This window comes from Uranotaenia lowii, chromosome 3 (genome assembly GCF_029784155.1).
Source record: "Uranotaenia lowii strain MFRU-FL chromosome 3, ASM2978415v1, whole genome shotgun sequence".
Lineage (NCBI taxonomy): Eukaryota > Metazoa > Arthropoda > Insecta > Diptera > Culicidae > Uranotaenia > Uranotaenia lowii.
Genome location: NC_073693.1, coordinates 325124034 through 325144956, shown reverse-complemented (window position 1 = coordinate 325144956; position 20923 = coordinate 325124034).

The window sequence follows — 20923 nt, the reverse complement described above, 5'->3', positions numbered from 1 at the left end:
ACAAAAATGACAAAAATGACAAAAATGACAAAATGACAAAAATGACAAAAATGACAAAAATGACAAAAATGACAAAAATGACAAAAATGACAAAATGACAAAATGACAAAAATGACAAAAATGACAAAAATGACAAAAATGACAAAAATGACAAAAATGACAAAAATGACAAAATGACAAAAATGACAAAAATGACAAAAATGACAAAAATGACAAAAATGACAAAAAATGACAAAAATGACAAAAATGACAAAATGACAAAAATGACAAAATGACAAAAATGACAAAATGACAAAAATGACAAAAATGACAAAAATGACAAAAATGACAAAAATGACAAAAATGACAAAAATGACAAAAATGACAAAAATGACAAAAATGACAAAATGACAAAAATGACAAAAATGACAAAAATGACAAAAATGACAAAAATGACAAAAATGACAAAAATGACAAAAATGACAAAATGACAAAAATGACAAAAATGACAAAATGACAAAAATGACAAAAATGACAAAAATGACAAAAATGACAAAAATGACAAAAATGACAAAAATGACAAAAATGACAAAAATGACAAAATGACAAAAATGACAAAAATGACAAAAATGACAAAAATGACAAAAATGACAAAAATGACAAAAATGACAAAAATGACAAAAATGACAAAAATGACAAAAATGACAAAAATGACAAAAATGACAAAAATGACAAAAATGACAAAAATGACAAAAATGACAAAAATGACAAAAATGACAAAAATGACAAAAATGACAAAAATGACAAAAATGACAAAAATGACAAAAATGACAAAAATGACAAAAATGACAAAAATGACAAAAATGACAAAAATGACAAAAATAACAAAAATAACAAAAATGCAAAAATGACAAATATGGATTTTCTGATCGGGGAAGTACTTATTTATTAACTAGCTGACCCGGTGTGCTTTGCTACACCTTTCAAAATCAAATGATATTTTCAAAAATTATTCAAATTTCTATTGTTTTATTGGCATTACTTTAAACCAAATTATAACATAATTTATAAGCAACCGCTATAAAATGAGAGCTGCAGCTGAAGTTTCGAATTGCAACACAAAGATAAGTTAAACGAATATTCTAAATCTTGCTCTATAAATAAGTGTTAATGATCTGATAATTTGAAGCTGTCTGGACGGTCTCAAATTAATCGTACGCAAACAATCTAACTTATAAAATATGGTTGTTTTTTCTTGATATGTTCTGGATTTATGCTGAAATACTGATAAGAGAGCCCCTCCCCTGTCCTTACCTTAACCCCCTGCTGAACGGAGGTCGTGATTTTTAATAATCATACCTAATTTTTTCTTTCCCAAAAATCCTCTTATATAAAATATAGTTCCATTGGTTGATAAGTTTTTAAGCTTTACAACAAAATTTATATGGACCCTCCTCCTTTCTTCCCCTATCTACACTGTAAAGAGTAAGGCGTAACAATCGTAGAAAGATATCTCGTAACCAAGTACCTTTCCATGTCATTATTGTTTCCATTTGTTGTTTCCATTTCCATGTAAAGTTTTGTCCATTTCTCGGATTTTGTAAAAAAAAAAGTTAAATGTAAGCCTCCTCTTCCCTTCCTATATTCCCAATTCTGTCATCCTACTGCAAGAAAGGAATTGTTTCACATAGAAAAAGCATTTTTCGTACTGACCTTTCGTACCTTTTGATGCCAAATTTGATTTCATTTGCTCGATAAATTCTCTTATGCAAAAAAATTATATGGAAGCTCCCCTTTCCCTCTTAATATCTTTCCGCTGGAAAAAAGGTGGGGCTTCAATTTATGATAGAAACATTTCTCGAATCCAAGTTCCATTATATGCCAAATATGGTTCAATTTGCTCGATCAACTCTCCAGTTATACTGAAAATTGTAAGGGAGACCTTTCCTCCCACTTTTCATCCACCTCTTTGAAGGAGTGAGGGATACCAAATATTCACAGAAGCATTTTTCGTACCCAAATATCGTTCCATGCCAAATTTGGTTCCATTTGCTGTTGTAGTTTTTGAGTTATGATGTAAAAATTCTATGAAACTCCCCTCTTTCTTTCCTTTCTCCCCACTGGAAGAAGGAAGGGTTCTCAAACAATCATTAGAACATGTCACGTTCCCAAATACCCGCCCATGCTAAATTTGGTTCCGTTTGCTTAAATAGTTTTTGAGTTCTGTAAAAAATTATAAAAGAGGCCCCTCCCCCCTTTATTTCTCCCTACTGGAAAGAGGGATGGGTCTCAAATCATCATAGAAATATTTTTCGTATCCAAATACCCTCCCACGCCAAATTTGGTTCCATTTGCTTTATTAGTTTTTGAGTTATGTAAAAAAATATGAAAGAGGCCCCCTCCCCGTTTCTAAAAAAAGGAGGAGGGGTCTGAAATAATCATTAAAATATTTTTCGTATCCCAATACCTTCCCGTGCCAAATTTGGTTCCAATATCTTGATTAGTTTTCGAGTTATATGAAAAATTGTAAGGTAGCCCCCCTCCCCCCTTCATATCACCCCACTGAGAGGAGGGAGGGGTACTAATATTCATAGGAATATTCTTCGTATCCAAATACCACACCATGCCAATTTTGATACCATTTGCTTGATGGGTGCTCGAGTTATGCAAAAAATTGTCTTTTGTTTGGGAGGCCCCTCCCTCCCTTATTGAGAGAGGGAGGGGTCTCAAGCCATAATAGGAACCTTCCCCTGCCTCCAATACCCCCACCTGCCAAGTTTCACGCAAATCGGTTCAGTAGTTTCCGAGTCTATAGGGAACAGACAGACAGACAGACAGACAGACAGACAGACAGACAGACAGACAGACAGAAATTCATTTTTATATATATAGATAAGTAAAATGAAACTTCTATCCAAAAATATCTGGCAACACTGTTGTGTCACCACGAACCTGATATGAGTGGTCGTGTTTAACCGTGTAATAATGTAAACATTCATAACGCGTTTTGCATCATCAATCTATTGTTTTCAGCAATCATCAGTTGCGAATTGGCGTAAAGAGAACAGAACCAAACCAAACTATTTGGATTCTTCGACGGAGGTTTCTGCAGATCTCCTGCTCGTGGATACGCCAAAATCATAAGTCTTCAAATTCAGAAATAGGGTGCTTTCGTGATTACAGCCGTTTGATTTTGTTCGTAGGTTAATTCCTTAAAAGTATTCATTGGTTCGTTGTTTAAGCTTTCTATGAGAAGTTGAACTTAAATTTTCGAAGTAATAAAGCATTCCGTTTATTAAATTTCCTTGTAAAAGCAAAGATTTCTGCTGCACTCTGCAGAACCACAGAGATGTTTGTTTTGGATTGCCACATCCTTTAAGCAATTCGAAATTGATGATTGCCGATCAATAGATTAGTGAGGATGATGACAGTAAAAATGTTTACATCATCACACGGTAAAGCAAGATTACTCAAGTTAGGTTCGTTCGTTCATCATTGTTGCCAGAAATTCTGAGTAGAAGCACATAGAACAGAGGGCTGGAGCTCAAATCTTGTCTAACATTGGCAACCGTTATTTTAAAGTAAAAAATAACTCTTAAAATTAATCTTTTTCTGCTATTGAAATGGCTGATTTAAAAAAAAAACGAGTAGACATTTTCTCCAGATAACAATGGAAAGCTTTGCTCTTAATATTTATTCACCTTTAGAAAATATTTTGGAAGCAAGAGTGTCCACGTGGACATGACCCAAATCCCTACCCCCTATTCTTGGACAAGCATGGACATTTCCATACAACAGCCCCCCTCCCCCTTAGTTGTCCACGTGGTATTTGAAAGGTCCCTTAGAACTAATTTGGGCTGATTTAGGTTATTTTTTCTTTCTGGGCTCTCATTTTTGGGATGACAGTTCGAACCTGTGAAAAAAAATAAAAATTCATGTAAAAAAGTGTAGACTTTGTAGTGAATATAGTAAGAATGAAAGAATAAATCTAGGGTTTGTTTTGATTAGGTCGTATGAAGCACATTACGTGTTCCGAGAAAATCGCTGTCGAAATTTTGACACACGTTTTTCATTCTAGTATTTTAAATAACTCTAAGAGTTGTCTGGCGATTTGGTATGCGATGTTGAAATCTATGAAGAACATGGTAGTGTATTCGTTGTGACCATTAATTTAGTTATATCCGTGGAGATGTTTTTACGACGTTTTGCGTTGTCTACTTTATGTAAAAAAAACCTTCATTTCATCTCAACTTGAATAGATGTTTCTCAATTTTAGTTATTTCTTCCGAAATTACTGCAAAATTTAAATTTGACTTAAAATAAAGCAGAAATGTTACCTGAAAGTACAAATATGATGGCCGGAACTGGTACCCAAGTGATTATCGGTATCGGTGCTGCTTGAGACTGTTCATCGGGAATGCTCGAGTCGACAAAACATTACTGGCTACTTGCTGATGTAATTCCGATGATCGTTCAAGGAGATTTATCCAATTAGCCGCTACTTATTTTGGTTGCCCCTGTAAAAAAATATTAAGCTAAGATTTTTCCCAGAACTTACCTTAACATACTGCAGCCCTTTATTATACCAAGATAGCTAGAATATTATTGATCACTATCTCCGACTGAATTTTCCAACTTTTGTACACTTCCCGAAGCACTTTCTGGAAAAATGCAAAAGGTCGCTAAAACCAATACGCCGAACTGTTGTTTTGCCTCTTATTGCATGCTCGGTAATTTAGTGCGATGCAAATAGTCGTTGTTACAAACCAAGTTACACTCGAAATTGAGAAAGTCATTATACGTCTTAAATTCAAATCATGTTCTAAAATTTATTGATCTAATGAAACCATATTTTAACATCACAGCAAAAAATAATGTAACGATGGATGATGTAATTTCTGGAGATGATGTAGCATTAGAGATTTCTGATGCAATAATACATCTAAACGATGTACACAATGCGAATACGTCGTGTAGTGTAATATCAAAACTTTCTTTGTGATATTGCATCAAGTAGTCAATGTTTTGCTTAATAGACGTTCAAATTGTTTTCATTTCAAAAAGTAAAAAACAGATAACGGACCTCAGCAGTATTTGTTTGGCTTGTAAGTACCACCAAAATTAAATAAAAATGTAAGCAAAGCAATAGATTCGAATATAATTTCATAATTTTTCTTTTTTAGGAAATTCGGGCCCCGTGCATGAGCGGTACAAAAATTATTTAATGATTTCAAACACCCGGATACATCAAGACGATGTAATATTATGTAACATTTGCAACTCAAGTTATGTGCAGGTGTTTAATGTAATATCACAACACTCTATCATATCTCTGAATGAACGACAAATGAACAGCTAGAAGATTTTCAACACTTGATAACAAGAGAGCACGCTCTGACTCGTGTACTCGGAAATTTTTGTTTTCGGGAGCGTTTTTCTCAATAGGAGAGTCTGTGTAAAGTTTTCGTATAAAACAAGTTGACAGATTTTATATGAGAAAGAGAGCTTGGAAGTTCAGATTACATACTAATTTCGTAAGCGACGGATCGCGTCAGCCTCACGTTAATAAAATATTGAAATTAAGTGAAGGAAGATGGCGAAAGTTTTCGGCCGGTCTCGACACATTGGAAGAAAAAAAAATATACGGTCGGTTTCGACAGACTTAAATGCCAAACAACGATTCTTTCAAACTTCACCATCTACACAGCAAAAAAAGTGTTGCGATATTACATCAAAAACGTGCACATAACTCGAGTCGCTAAAGGTATCTAATATTACATTGTTTTGATGTACCGAGCAACTGCACGTTTCGGATGTAAAAAAACACTATAAATATATGTAACACAGTAGACAAGATCGAGCACAGAAGTAAGATACAACTTGTGACAAAATCACTAACCGTTATCTCTTTTTTAAATTTGAATCATTTCCGATATGTTAAAAAAAATCGACAATTCAAATAAGAGATTCATAATTTAAGCTTCTACTCATGTATGTTTAACGGGTTCAGAAAATTTAATCATAGTTAATCAAACCATTAAAACTAAAGCGATAATTTTATTCCATGAATAATATGACAAACTTAAAATTGAAGGATGGAAGCATTTGAATGGATTCAATTACAACTGCGTCGGTGAACCTTTTAGTATCCTGTTGAAATGTTCGATCATATCCTTTATTCTACCTTCAGTCAGACATTCACACGCGAAAAAAAAACACTGATTGACAATGTTCCGTATCCGTTTAATCTGTCCCTTTGAAGGCCATTGGTCATACAACCTCGCATTTGCAAACGGTGACAATCCATTTTTGTAAACATTGAATGAAAAAGTTAACAGGGAGAATAAAAAACTGAACGCAGAATACTCACCTCAAATACAACTGTTTTTATTTTCTTTTCTCCGGAACTCTTTTGTGTCGCTGATTAACGATGGCCAAAATTCCTGAAAGAGCAAAATTATGTTAAGAAACTATCACCAATAGTTTTGCTTAGATGTATTATCAATATTGATATGACTTACCAATATAACAAATCCTCCTAAGCTCCACAATCCGGTTTTAACTTTCCGACACGAAAACTATTTAAATGTCAATTGGAATAAACATTGACTACTTGATGTAATACTACATAGTAAGTTGGAATATTACACAACATGACGTGTTCGAATTGTGTACATCGTTTGGATGTAATATTTTAACCAAAATCAATAAAAATACATAGGTTGGATAACATCGTCATTAATTACATCGTCCAACGTTACATTTTTTTTGCTGTCATAGGAAAAATTCACAAAATGATCCAAGATCAGTGTTTATTTACCCTTTTGTTCGTGTATCAGTTACTAATGATTAATTTTACTATGGTAACTATAGAAACTGATGAATTTTGGGATTTTCAAGCGCCAAAATATTCAAATTCAGGACACCAGATACTTAAAAAAAAGTTTTAAATCAGAGGAATGAAAAATGATCTTTGCTATGTAAGTTAAAAAAAAGTATTGATGAGAAATGTAAGAATGTAAGTTTAAAAAAGAATGATAAAAACAGATAAAAAACACTTAAATATGTGAATTCAGAATTCAATCCATGCAACTCTGGCCTGCTAATTTTTTAATGAATTGTAATGAAGATTCCAACAGAAACATTAATAAGTTAAAATAAGTGAAACAATTTTAGCGTGTGAAACACAACTTGTTATGTCAACAACAACTTTCGACCACATGGCGACGATAATTCAAAACATTATCAGGGATGCCAATTTGATGAATATTTCTAATTTTCTTAAAAATCTTGGGCCACTATTCGACCTCCATTACATTTTTCTTTTGGATTATGATGATGAATTCCTCCAAAAATGTGGTGTAAGCATTCCAGATTGCCTGGTTTTATCCACCCAGATTTTCAAAGAAAAAAAAATGAGAAAAAGCAAATTTGTGGTTGCTCGCATTTCGAGTAGAAAAAATCGAATTTTGCCTGGATTTAGCCACAATTTTAGCGATTTCTAAACCAAAATCTCCATTAAAGTTAACATAATTTATGATTTTTGCGTCAAATATTTTTTAAAGCTTGCTTCATGTACCTTTTCTTTTGAATTATTAATAAGATATCAATCCCACTGTGGTGCCTTGATAAACATAATTTTCCATGTCCCATTATGTCTGATTATGCCCAGATTCGCAAAGTTTTAAAGTTGAAATATTGAATTTCAATGCACGGGTTTTCCAAGTTTTAAGCTTTCATCCATTGCTAAAGAATGTCTTTGAGGATTTGATATTGAAGATTTTAATGCTTTGAACAGTTTCGTTGAAGACTGCAAAACGATTTGATCAAAATTAAATCTAACTCTAACTTTAGTAACTTTTTTTCTAAGATGTCAAAATAACTTGCGGTCTTTGAGAAAGTTGATCATTGATTAAAAACTTTCGTCATTAAAATGTTTGTAATGCAATGTTCTACAATTAAAAAAAAAATCAAAATTTCGTAGCTTGATTCATTCCAAAAAAAATTTAAACAGATATCTTGAAAACAAAAACTATTGGGAAAAAATATGCAAAAAATTTTCTTAATGTCTTTGCACCTCGGCAAAATGTGAATTTTGATGCATAATGTAGATATACAAAGAGAATTAAGCTCAGAGATAGAAATCCTTAAAAATTGATGTTACAAAACATAAAACTCAATTCAACAATAAGAAGATCATCTCAGTATTATTTAGAATGTCCAAATTGTCAAACTTGTCCAAACTTTCTCAACTGTCAAAGATTTTCAAAATTGCTAAAATTGTCAAAACTATCTAAATTGTCAAAACTATCTAAATTGTCAAAATTGTCAAAATTGTCAAAATTGTCAAAATTGTCAAAATTGTCAAAATTGTCAAAATTGTCAAAACTGTCAAAATTGTCAAAATTGTCAAAATTGTCAAAATTGTCCAAAACTGACAAAATTGTCAAAATTGTCAAAATTGTCAAAATTGTCAAAATTGTCAAAATTGTCAAAATTGTCAAAATTGTCAAAATTGTCAAAATTGTCAAAATTGTCAAAATTGTCAAAATTGTCAAAATTGTCAAAATTGTCAAAATTGTCAAAATTGTCAAAATTGTCAAAATTGTCAAAATTGTCAAAATTGTCAAAATTGTCAAAAGTGCCTATTTTGTTTTCAATTTCGATTAGATTTTTGTCACAATTTTATGTTTCAAGCTTTGTTGTCCTTTTTTTCCACGATCTGTGTTTTTCCAAACAACGGTGAAACCAAAGACACTGGAATGTGGAATGACATTTCGGGTTTGCTTCCAAACAAGCATCAGATTCAAATCTACTTACTTGCAACGTAATAAGTATCGCCCACCTTCTTGTCTATACCGGTGCATAGATCTGTCGATCCCGATATCGGATCGCGCCATTGTTTTTTTTTCTGGTGATTTTGTTTTTGCGCAGATCACTCGAACTATCGCGTAGTACATCGCATAGTACACCTACCTCTAAGGCCGCCAGAAATACGCCTCGGCACGACCTAAGGCGTGAAATGTTCTCAGATTTTTCTTGAGCGCGCCGCGCCGAAAGGGCAATCATGCAGAACTTGCCGTGCCGCCCGGTGGCGCATTTGGCCAGATTCATCCCCGGGTTTAGTTCCGTCGAGACGAGATTCGTAACGAAATCTAGGCAACAATTTGCGCGTGAGAGTTCCTGAAGCGGAAAGTATTGTCAATTTCAAACGTCAATGGGAAGGTAAATGACTGTTGGAATCCGCAAAGATATAGGAATCTACATTGTTGATTCTCCGGTCCGGCGATGATGTGATCGATAATTTAGATTTTTAAAGGTTTTCCTCGATTGCATCGCATTCGTAATGCTGATGCGCACCAATTCAATTTAGCATGCGATTTGGCCACGGATGCAGCAAAAACGAGCTGCATTGTGCTAATTTTTCGAAAATAAACGCCTGATCGTTAAACTTTAATCAACTGCTGCCATTCAACAGTTTTCTATCGGAATCTCATTTATGTTATGTTCGTGGAGCTCATAAAGTGCCGTCATGTGTGGCAATTTCCAGGCCCCCGAAACGAACGCAATCTGGTGAAATGCAACTGATTAGCTGAATTCGCGTAAGCCACTAACGGCTGTCAGACAACGCGAATGGCTTATTTTGTGCAACTTCACCTGGCATCGAACGTCTTGGAGCAGGAAGAAGATCGCGCAGACGAGTATAAGGGAAGTCAAGTGGTTAAGCCAGTGCAGGGGTCGGCAACCTGCGGCTTTTTGGATGAAAAGCTGTGGCTCTTCAGCTCAATGTGCAAATATGTTTTTATGCTATAGAAATTATTATTAAAAAGCGTGCTGAGTTTTATGACCGAAACCGTATTTTGATGGTCCACAACTCCCTGCAATTTTTAGAATCCAAAAATATACCTTTTTTTTAAACATTCAGAACTTAAAGTGAAAAAAAAATCAAGCAACAAAATTAATGTCATTGCCAAATGATACCTTCGATACATAAAAAATCATACCTACAATTTATCTTTTTTCATATTATTACAGATTTCACGCCAAATCGACACTAAAGTTGGCATGACCCTCTTAGAATTCAATGCAACTTTGTGGACATAAAGATCTTACCTAAAGAGTGTTTGTTTTGTTAATAACTTCTACATGCATGAATGAAAATTGATGAAATTTTAAGTGAAGCTACATACTAGTGTGGTGTTTACATTTGCATATTTTTGCGGCGTGCTATTTAGTGGTTTTTGAGATATCGTCAAATACAGAAGGTCATTGAATACATTTTTTCTGGCAGGACCACTAATAATTCAGGAAAGTCCAAGTTGGAAACTGAAAAACAGCTGAAAATCAACAGTTTGACTAAAATTTATATGAAAAATCAAAAATTTCGAAAAAAATTTTTACTGTTTATCTAGCTGACTAATAAATACATCTGACTTCATTGCCGCAAGAAAAAAAACTGCACACCGTAGAAATAAATAAAATACGGTTCTCAAATCGTGCGCAAAATATTGGAACCGCTAGCGGGGAGATATTTTTAAAAATTACGTAAAGTAAATTATAACAAACTCTTTAGTAGGCACCTAGCAGGTTACCAGCCAGAAATTTTTCGTTGGCAAGTCTTGCCTGGATATTCCGGAGATAAACAAAGAAAAAAAATTGAAAAATTTGATGTTTAGCACTTGAAGTGGCTGACGATCGCGAAACTTCTTCATCGGACGCTATCTTAAAAATCACTCGACAGAACGTCACAAAAATTTGCAAATGAGAACATCAGATTACATGGTAGCTTCACTGAATATTCCATCAGTTTTCATCCATGGATTCAAAAGTTATTCACAAAACAAAGTTATGCCTTTTTTTCAAATACACTTCTTAGTAAAGCTTCCTTAAGTTTACCCAAAAATTATCTAGACTGACAAAAGTGCCAACTCTTGAGGCAAAAATTTTGTAAACATGTTTAGCGCCTACACAAATGTGGTTTCTGAGAGTTTTGGAAAAAAATTGAGTATTTGAAAAAAAATATACATTTTTTTTTAAATCCTGCATTGAGAAAAATGCATTTTGAAAACTAAAATTAAATATTTCAAGAAATGCCATCTCTGCAATTGATGAATTTTTTTTCAAAGCCAGGTAATTATAAGGCCTACAGTCGTCCATACATTACAACTTGTACATATTTGAGGTATACAAGTTTTTCTACACGGAGGAACTATATTACACTTTTATCCAACTCTATTTCTGAAAGATTATCGACCAACTATAAATCTGAAGATTTCAACCATATATTTAAAAGATTATCTGATTGATATTGTGCGTTCAATCTATATATATAAAAAGCAATTTCTGTGGGTTTGTTTGTTTGTTTGTTTGTTTGTTTGTTTGTTTGTTTGTTTGTTTGTTTGTTTGTCCTCTATAGACTCAGCCAACTTAAAAGCTAGAGATCCGAAATTTGGCATGGATGCTCATTAGGACCAGGAATGATGAAAAATGTTTTCCGATTTTCGGATGACCCCTTCTGAAGGGGGTCGTCCATACAAGGGAAATATTGTTTTCGCGATATTGACGTTATTTTTCGTCGGATCGTGATGAAAATTTGCACATGAAGGTTTGGAGAGATGGGCAATTGATTTCAGGTATTGAATTTTTGCTCAGGGGTCGGCAAAATGGGCCGTCCATATTAACTTTTTATTATTTTTGTAATATTGACGTTATTATACATCGGATTGAAAAGAAAATTTGCAATCGGATATTTATAGAGACAGGTAATAGATCACCGGTATCAAATATTGTGTAAGGGGCCAGTCAAAGGGGTCGTCCATATTAACTATTCGCTATTTTTGCGATATTGACGTTATTCTACATCGGATTCAGATGAAAATTGGTACACGAGAGTTTTGAGGGACGGGCAATCGATTGTAATTGTCGAATTAAGAAAAAGGGGCCAGCAAAAGAGGCCGTCCATATTACTTTTCAATATTTTTGTGATATTGACGTAATTATACATCGAATTGAGATGTAAATTTGCACATAGGAGTAATAAAGGACGAACAATTGATTCCAATTATCCAAGTCTTAGTCAGGGGTCGTCCATAGTAAATATTCATTGTGTTTGCGATATTGACGTTATTATACATCGGATTGGAATGAAAATTTGCATGTAAAAAAATTTGACTATAAAATGGGCTACCAAAAGCGGATTTTTGGCAAAAATTGCGTTTTTAGGCAACGATCGAGTCGAAATTTATACACGGGGGTTGGGACAGTTAATTGATTCCTAATTTCAAATTAGTAGCAGACGACAGAAAAAGCGATTGTCCAATATTTTTGCAATTATTGCTAAACAATGCATCCGGAAATACATCTTGAAAATGCTTGGCAATTGAAATTCATACAAACTGTTCATGGCATATTCCAAATTGAAAGCAAAACGGAGTTTGTACGGGATCTGCTAGTAATATATATAATAGATCCAACTATAGTTGTATGATTGATTTTATGCATTCAACTATAAATATAATAGATTCAATTATAATCATATGATTGATGTTGTGCATTCAACAATAAATATAGTAAACTCTATTATAGTGGTATAGTTGATTTAACTGTAAATATAATAGTATCAATTATATTTCTGTGATTGATTTAATGAGTTGTAGGATTGTTATTTTCGTTTTATTCCAATCATATTTCTTATTAATTTTGTGGTAAAATTGATTGTTTGGTTTTTATTTCATATCCAAAAATATTTACATTTAATGAAAATTTTTCCACGTCCGTTGGGCTTCCCGAAAAGATTCATAAATTTGCATCAGCAGCATAATATTGCGCTTCGCCATTTCATGTTGCTCCAGCAAATTTCTCCTGACGATTTTTTTCGTATTTGTTCATCTCCACCAACAGCCCTCGGAGCCGGGCTGGACAAAATTTTCAAAACCACGGAGGATTTCCGACAACACATGACTTCTCGATCCAACAAATGATTTGGTTGATAGGCGTATCATTTATTTCCTGGGGAATGGGAATCTTCTGGGAAGCCAACGGTTTTTTTGTGCTGCGAACAAATTCACGTTCTGGAGGAAGGGCTAGTGGGGCTATTTCGGGACTAAAAATGAGCCAATTTGCCGATTAAGGACCTCTAGACTCGGTGCATCCAGCAGAGAATAACCTAGAAATGGAGAAATATGACAATTTTCGTTTAAACGAACAAAATTCAAAAAAGCTAACAAATTTACCTGCCGATTTTGCCGATGATTTTTATCTTTTTTCTGCAGCACTCTAGAACACTCAAAATGTGATAAAATCGAGCTTATCGTAAATCTCCTCTTTATACTTGTCATGATTTTTTGGGAATCATTCAATTTATTTTTTCAGTGTAGATGTCTAACCTCTAATACAAAAACTGCTTCGAAAAATTAAATGAACTGTATTCGAAAAAATAATTGCTTTAATTTTTATAATTGATGGTAAAAGTAAGTGGAAATCCTGCACAGAAAAAATGCAATCTATAAATTGTCGATTTGAAAAAAAAAATGGCAATCTCAGAATTCTATGATTTTTTTTCTGGTGTACACCCTAAACATTTGTTTCTCATTTTTCCTTTTAATAAAATAGTTTTTGTTCGAAAAACTTTTTTCTCTTGATAGTGCTTACTTTGTGATGTTAAGAAGAGTTATGGACCACATCATTCCTCACCACAAAAAAAAAAAATCATCGTATTTTGAGATTGCATTTTTTTTTACTAAAATCGACTTTCAGTTTAAGATTGCATTTTTTTTTCAGTGTTGGATTTCCACTTACTTTTACCATCAATTAGTACAATCAAAGCTCATATTTCTTCGAAATCAGTACCATCAAATAATCGAAGCAGTTTCTGAATTAAAGGTTGAAAATCTACACTGAAATAAGAATTTACATGAATTAAAAAAATATGAAAAAGTTATTGATTGAAAATCTTTTTTTTTTGTTATAAAAACTTTTTTCCCATAAATATGCACAGGTTTTAATGTATCGGCGATTTGCATAGGCCTTCAGAGGTGACACTTGTAGGGAAATGCTTTTTTTCTCAGTGTTTGTTTTAAAAATATTTATTGTCATTTTTTTTTCTTAAAATTTAATCATTTTTCTAAGACTCTCACATAGACCACGTTTGTGAAAGAATTATAATTTTTAAGCTAAAAATGTTTATAAAATTTTTTCCAGAAAAGTTTGGCCCTTTTCAAATGATAGTCTAGATCTTTTTTGGGAAAACTGTTATTTATTTTATCAGTGTAGATTTCCAACCATTAATTCAAAAACTGCTTCGATGATTTGAATTTAGAGCTTCGGTGGTAATAATTGACGGTAAAAGTAAGCAGAAATTCTACACTAAATAAAATGTAAATTCAAAATTAAAAGTCGATATAAAAAATGGCCATCTCAGAATTCGATAATTTTTTTTTTTTGGTGTACATCCAAAACATTTGTTTTTCGTTTAAAAAAAAAACTAGTTTTTGTTTGAAAAACTTTTTTTCTCTTAAGAGTGCTTACTTTGCCATGTTAAGTAGAGTTGTAGACCTCATTATTCTCCACTACAAAAAATATTATCGAATTATGAGATGGTCATTTTTATTTTAAATCGACTATGAGTTTATAGTTTGCAATATTTTCAGTGTTGGATTTCCACTTACTTTTACCCTAAATTACTATTACCGAAGCTCTTATTCAATCGAAATCATTTCAATCAAATCAACGAAGCAGTTTTTGAATTAAAGGTTGCAAATCTACGCTGAAAAAATAAATTTAATGATTTTCAAAAAAAAATCATGAAAAAGGTTTCTTTAGGAAAGCTTTTTTTTATTGAATATGCACAAGTTACAATGTATCGACGGTTTGTAGGCCTTGTTATTCAGATATGGCTTTTTTTCGGGAAATTGAAATTTAGTTTTTGATTTTCATTTATCTCAGTGTAGGATTTTAAAATATTCATTGTCATTTTTTTTATAAAAATTCAATAATTTTTCTTAAACTCTCCCGTAGACCACATTTGTTAAAGAATTATTATTTTAGAGCTAAAAATGTTTATTAAATTTTTTCCTGAAAAAAAAAATGCCCTTTTCAAATGTAAGTCTAGATCTTTTTTTTTGTGGAAACTTTAATTTATTTTTCAGACCCGACTGACCACTCAAAGTTAAATGGTCTGTGATAAATATTATTATTATTATTTTATTTGTTTTATAAGTGTAGATTTTCAACCCTTTAATTACAAATTGCTTCGACGTTATAAAATTAGAGCTCCGATTGTAATAATTGATGATAAAAGTAAGTGGGAATGCTACACTGAAAAAAAAAACTCGATACTTAAAATCGATATGAAAAACTATAGCAATCTCAGAATTCGAAGATTTTATTTGAAAGTACACCCAAAACATTTATTTTTCGTTTTTCCAAAAAAAAACATAAAAAAGTTTTTGTTGGAAAAACTTTTTTTCCTTTAAGAGTGCTCACTTTGCAATATTAAGGAAATTTTTCGACCACATTATCTCCCACGACAGAAAATAAAACATTGAATTTTGAGATGACCATTTATTTAAATCGACTTGAAGTTTTTAGATTGCATTTTTTTCCAGTGTGGGGTTTCCACTCACTTTTACCATCATTTATAACAATCGAAGCACTTATTTCTTCGAAATCGGTACAATCTATTTAACGAATTGTCAAAATTGTCAAAATTGTCAAAATTGTCAAAATTGTCAAAATTGTCAAAATTGTCAAAATTGTCAAAATTGTCAAAATTGTCAAAATTGTCAAAATTGTCAAAATTGTCAAAATTGTCAAAATTGTCAAAATTGTCAAAATTGTCAAAATTGTCAAAATTGTCAAAATTGTCAAAATTGTCAAAATTGTCAAAATTGTCAAAATTGTCAAAATTGTCAAAATTGTCAAAATTGTCAAAATTGTCAAAATTGTCAAAATTGTCAAAATTGTCAAAATTGTCAAAATTGTCAAAATTGTCAAAATTGTCAAAATTGTCAAAATTGTCAAAATTGTCAAAATTGTCAAAATTGTCAAAATGTTCAACAGACCCGAATGTAGAACAAAGGGTATTTAAATAAATTTAAAAAAAATGTTCAAAATTGTCAAAATACTCAAAGTTGTCAAAATTGCCAAAATTGTCAAAATTGTCAAAATTATCAAAATTTTCAAAATTGTATAAATGGTCAAAATTGTCCAATTTTTCAAAATTGTCAAAATTGTCAAAATTGTCAAAATTGTCAAAATTGTCAAAATTGTCAAAATTATCAAAATTGTCAAAATTTTCAGTGTAGGATTTCAAAAAATAATTCAATGATTTTTTTCTTAAACTTTCTCTCTTTTCCAAAACTCTCTCATGCATCACATTTGTGTAGGAATTTCAATTTTTGAGCTTAGAATGTTTTTAAAATTATTGCCTGAAAAATTTGGACTTTTTCAAATGGTTGGAAACTTTGTTTTTGTTTTTAAAATACAATTTTCTCTTTGTAGGATACACACACAAAGTTTTATTTAATTTTGACAGGGTCATGCTAGATACTGTATCGAAATCCGTCTTATAAAAATATGGCCGACTTTATCCCACGCTTTCCTTTTGATTGAATTTTCATTCCCTTGGGGAGCCTCCCTGAAACTTACAGAATTTTTCTATCAAACTCTGAACATCAGAAATTTTTCATTTTTAGCTCACCCGACTGAAAAGGTTGCCGTCCCCTGGGCTAAGCTCCTGAACAGCTGCGCTTTGATTTTCTGGCGGGTTTCGCAGCTCTTAGATACATATTGCAAGATGAAAGTGCGATGCAAACCTAGCGGTGCGCCAACGAAAGTAGCTATAAAATAAAATCGACCCTGGCACAATGCCTCAACCTGGACCTATCGCATCTTTCAGTCATTTTTCCTTTTTTCTTCAAGTTTCATAAATACACTTATCTTTATTAACTGTGTGTTTCCCACTCGGGGACCGTAAATTTGCAGTAAAAACATAAACTTTTACTGTTTTGATAGAGGGACTTCGGCGCACTAACAAGTGACTTTGGACGCGAATTTACAAGTCGCATTCCATGGACATTTCCCTTCTAGATAAAGATAACGAAAATCGCACTTTTTTACGTGTTCATTTTTATCTCGCTTGGATAACGATTTGATGTTTAATTTATCCAACTCAAACCTCATTCGGCACAAAGTAACTCCCATTACAGGTGCCGAAGAAAGGCCAAAAAAAATTCGCACACCTTGCTGTATATCCCCATTAAATTGCCATACTGTTTCGCGAGCGTCGTTTAGGAGCGAAAACCTATTTCCGATAAACTGGGGTGGCACAAAGGCCGCTCGCGAATGGAGGTTTATCGATGGATAGAGCTGTAAACAAAAAAATCTCATAAATACTTTCGAAATGCAATAGTTTGAGGAAGGAGACTTTCGCAGCGAAAACCGAGAGTTGATCGGGCCGCCCTAGTGTGTGGTTGGTAGCAATCCATTTATTAAAATCGATGTAATGTGTTTTTAATTCATCAGCAGCGGTGCAAATTGTTTGTGGACGACGTTCAAAGCCCCACTTGGCAAATGGCCAACACCAAAACGTGTTCTTCGGGCAAATGAAAAATCACGATTGGATAAACAATTTAAAACTCGTTAATTTAAATGCCATAGATTAAGCGGTTGGCATATTGTTTTAAAATAATGTTTAAAGTACGTTGACTCTAAGCATCAACCTAAAATTATGAGAAAGGCTTAGGATAAGAATGTAATGTTCCATGAAAATAAATCACACAATTTTACTTGTTCGAATCTGTGACAAAACTGGAAAGCACTTCTAATCATTCCACGTAATGGTGTTTCATTTTCTCATAGAAAAGCTTCTTATCTCAAAAAAGTTTGGCACGTGTTGAACGACTGATGGTAAGAACTTTATGGTTTTCCTCAAAACGAACAATAACATAAAGAAGAAAAAAAAAACAAAATAAAATACAGCTGACGATGTTCTGACGCTTAAGTCTGTTAACTCCAGGGAGAATGTTCAGATACCAACATTTTTCTTCTATTTTCAATTCTCTCCCATCTCTCACTGAGCTACGGCAACATAACTATGCTATCCACTCTCTCTGGAAATACTATGTTGTGAGATGCAAACATGGATGAGTTACTACTGTTCCTACTCTTTCTTCCGAACTTCGAAGCACGTTTGAGTTACTTTCCACTGATTTACACTGTTATTATAATAAATTAATTTTACGTTAAAATTTTTTAGGTTATTTTTACTGTTGAAACTTTCAAAATGTTTTCTAATTCTCTTCGTTTGATTTTTTTCATTTCAGGTATGTATTGAACCAGTATTTGTTTGAATATAACAAGGTAGGATAGTATTTTGTTGGGAAATTCATCAAAAGCAGAGTTCATGTGGACCAAGGTGTGTATACATAGGAGGTGTAACAATATTTAAAATTCCCGATTCAGCCATTTTGGTTCTGCTTCTGCGGAGTTGGTTCCGTCTTTTTCCACCGGAAGACAAAATCAAAATATGCAATTAGCAACAACAATCTTAGAAATCTGCGCTTCCTAAGCCAATTCCGTCTTTATCCACCGATTAGTCAAATCATAGAAAAAAAAACAACAAGAGCCCTTTAAAATCTGTTCTTTCAACGCCAATTCCGTCTTTTTCCACCGGAAGACCAAATCAGAACAAACAATTAGCAGAAGCTGGCTAAAAATCCGTGCTTTCCTAGACAATTCCGCCTTTATCCACCGGAAGGCCAAATTCAACCAAACATACAGCAGTAGCAGTTTTTAAACGTTGCTCTTCCAGAGCCAGTTCATCTTTTTCCATTGGAAGGCAAAAACAAAAAAAAAAAAACAGCAGCAGCCGCCTTTTAAATCTGTGCTTCCAGAGCTAATTCCGTCTTTATCCATCGGGAGGCCAAGTTAAAACAAGCAATCAGCAGCATTAGTCTTAAACATCCGCGCTTCCTAAGCCAACTCCATCTTTATCCACCGAGAGGCCAAATCAAAACAAAAAATCAGCAGCACAAGCCTTAAAAATCTGCACTTCCAGAACTAGTCTGTCTTTTCCTACCAGAAGGACAATCGAAACAAACAATCAGCAGCAGCCTTAAAAATCTGCGCTTCCAGAGCCAATTCCGTCTATTCTACCGAAAGGCCAAATCATATCAAACAATAAGCAGAAGCTTGCCTCAAAATCTGCTTATTTTTAGCCAATTCCGTCTTTATCCACCGGAAGGCCGAACTCAAACAAACAATCATCAGCAGCAGCCTTAAAAATCCAAATCTGCACTTTCAGGGCCAATTCGGCTTTTTCTACCGAAAGGCAAAAACAAAACGAAAACTCAGCATCAGCAGCCTTATAAATCGGTGCTTTCAGAGCCAATTCCGTCTTTTTCTTGCGGGAAACCAATTAAACCAACAATCAGCAGCAGCCTTAAAAATCTGCTTTTCCCAAGACAATCCATCTTTTTCCACCGGAAGGCCAAATCTTAACAAACAATCAGCAGCAACAGCTTTAAAAATCTGCGATTCCTAAGCCAAACCGTCTTTTTTCTGTAGCCAAATCAGAAACAATTTATTTTTGGTAGCATTAGCCTTAAAAATCGACGCTCCTTCTGCCAATCTGCCGTAGCAGCATCATTGAACCTGCGCTCTCTATCCTTGTTCTACCAACTACACCATTATGAGGATTTTATGATTTTATTATTTTAATCTCATTTCAGAGGTACACTCAGCCACGTGTGTCGCTTTCAAGAATATACAGTTGCGTTCAAAAAAGAATGAAATTGCGTGAAGCTGCGCACCCACTTCCAACTTTGACAAGCTGCCATTTCTCTCTTGGTTGATATTTTTTCATGAAAATTTCACACAATTTAGTTCAACTATCCAACTAACGCTCTACAAAATTTGAAGCCTTTACCATGACAGTAAACCAAGATACAGCTGTTCCCGTAAAAAAGGGAAATTTGGAATTCCTCCACTAAATTTGCTGTATCTTTGACAATTTTCATTGAAAAATCTTGATATTTGGTACAAAGATGTAAAAATGTTTGATCTAATACCAGGCCAAGTTTCGTCAAAATCGATGAACGTGATCAAAAATTGTGCCGGGTAGAAAATGAGGTTCATTATCGCCCAGCAGACGATTTCATTCTTTTTTGGACGGATGTTTGTATGAATAACATCTTAATCCATGTGTTCCTGGTTTTTTCTCCCACAAAATCAAAATTCATCACAAGGAATGTTGTATATTGATAGGAAGTTCATTCGTGCTTTGTTTAGAAATAGAAATTGTTCCAGCAGAGCTGGTACTTAAACACAAGAGCGAATAGAATACTTGGTTTAATTGTGTATCAAATTTGTTTATCATATAATTAGCAGGTCATTTCTGAAACACTGTTCTTCTTATTTTGAACTCTGTTGGAAATTTTTTTCTTCCAAAACAGAGCACGAATAAAGTTTTCATCAATTTAAAACATTTTTTGAGATAAATTTTGATTTTGAGAAAGAAAAAACCAAGAACACATGGATTAAGATGTTATCCATACAAACAGCCGTCCAAAAAAGAATGAATTCGTCTGCTGGGCGATAATGAACCTCATTTTCTACCCGGCACCATTTTTGATCACGTTCATCGATTTTGACAAAACTTGGCCTGGTATTAGATCAAACATTTTTACATCTTTGTACCAAATTTCAAGATTTTTCAATGAAAATTGTCAAAGATACAGCAAATTTAGTGAAGGAATTCCAAATTTCCCTTTTTTACGGGAACAGCTGTATCTTGGTTTCCCGTCATGGTAAAAACTTCAAATTTTGTTGAGCGTTAGTTGGATAGTTGAACTAAATTGTGTGAAATTTTCATGAAAAAATATCAACCGAGAGAGAAATGGCAGCTTGTCAAAGTTGGAAGTGGGTGCGCAGTTTCAAGCGATTT